The following is a 1,888-nucleotide window of genomic DNA, read 5'->3' as shown; positions in this document are numbered from 1 at the left end:
TCCCCCCGAGAGTGAGGGTCACCACAGGGGGGACGCGCCCGTCCAGCCTGTGAAATGCTTTGCTCTTTGGCCTCTCTCACCACCTCTCCCAGCACCCATCTTCCCTCGCTGTTCTGTGAATCAACGTGTTCCTTGCAGGGCACGTGGATCTCCGCCCCTCTCCAGCTGCACAGGGAACCCCATTCCGGGGGCTGTGTGCCCACCACGCAGCATCGATGCATTGGGGGTGTTGCACCTGCTGGGAGGGAGAGCCACCCGCAGCATCTCCGAGGTGGAGGTGGTTGTGGCTTTGCGATCCGACTTGTGTCTCAGTTACACCCCAAAGCGAAGCGGCCACTTTCCCAGGAGGCGTGGCCCTCGTGGCCTCTGACCTCAGGCCATTCCCAGCAGCCTGGGGAGCCACCAGACAAATCCTGGAAAGGCAGCCCCGTGGGAACACTGACTATCTCTGGGGAACGGCGGTACGACGCCACAGGAGGAATGCAGGAGGGCCCGAGTGACTGTCCCAGCAGCTACTGGTTTCCACTTGGCCCGCTGCTCAGCTCCCCCCACCCCCCGAGGGGGTGGGTGCATTTTAAAAAAAACTCATGAACCTGTTATCTCAAGCCGCGCACACCTCCAGCTCGGCCCGGAGTCTGTGCACGCAGATCTCCAAACCTCGGACCCAGAAGACACATCCTCTTTCTGACGGAGCATCTCATGGCCCCAGTGGTCCAGGGGACATGCTTCGGGGAAGGAGCCTGAGTGGTGACTTAGAAATGATCTTTGACGATGCGATGGATCGTTAGCAAAGAATGAAACACCTCCTAACATTATCCTGGAAAATAAATCAAGTAACACTGGGGGCTCATTATGTGCCCAGCACTGTTAGAAGCACATTATAAGAATTTGCAATTACTTCGCCCAATATCCCTACGAAGGAAGAGTCATTGTCCCCATTATACAGATGAAGAAATCAAGGCACAGAGACCTTAAGGAACTTCCTTAAGGTCAGGAAGGTGGTGAGAGGTGGAGCAGGCCTAGAGCAGCTCTCGGGCCGGCTCCACGCTCGTCACCTGCAGAGCCTTGGAAACACAGGGAACCCAGACACAACCCTGACCAACGACAGCGGACTCTCTGCAGGTGGCCCCTGGACACCGGTGCCTTTGAAGGCTGCCCAGGTTATTCTGACGTCCTGCATGGACTGAGACGAGCGGACTAGAGCAGGATCTGCAAACCGTGGCCCGTGGGCCACATCCAACCCACTGCCGATTTTTGTGTGGCCCACAAGTTAAGCGAGGTTTCTATCTTTTTAAATGTGCTTTAGAAAATCAACAGAAGAACAGCAGTTTGTGACCTGTGAAAATTATATGAAATTCACATCTCAGTGTCCATAAATAGTTTTATGGGAACACTCTGGCCCTTTCTGGTAAAGTTTGCTGACCCCCTGGATCAGAGAAAACTGGCTTCTGTACCAGCAGAAGAAAGTTAAGATAGACCTAAGGAAGAACTCCCCCTGCTCCCCCCCAGAAAACAAGGAAGAACTTCCTGGTTGCCCGGCCAGGGTGGCTCAGTGGTTGAATGTCGACCTATGAACCAAGAGGTCACCGGTTTGATTCCTGATCAGGGCATATGGTGAGGTTGCTGGCTTGATCCCCAGTTGGGGGTGTGCAGGAGGCGGCCAGTCAATGTTTCTCTCTCATCGATGTTTCTATCTCTCTCTCCCTCTCCCTTCCTTTCTGTAACATCAATAAAAACATATTTATAAAAAGAAAAAACTTTTAAAATATATATATTTTATTGATTTTTTACAGAGAGGAAGGGAGAGAGATAGAGAGCTAGAAACATCAATGAGAGAGACACATCAATCAGCTGTCTCCTGCACACTTCCTACTGGGGATGTGCCCGC

The sequence above is a fragment of the Myotis myotis genome, unplaced genomic scaffold, assembly GCF_014108235.1.
Source record: "Myotis myotis isolate mMyoMyo1 unplaced genomic scaffold, mMyoMyo1.p scaffold_m19_p_2, whole genome shotgun sequence".
Taxonomy (NCBI): Eukaryota; Metazoa; Chordata; class Mammalia; order Chiroptera; family Vespertilionidae; genus Myotis; species Myotis myotis.
Note: the sequence above shows the minus strand (reverse complement) of the source record.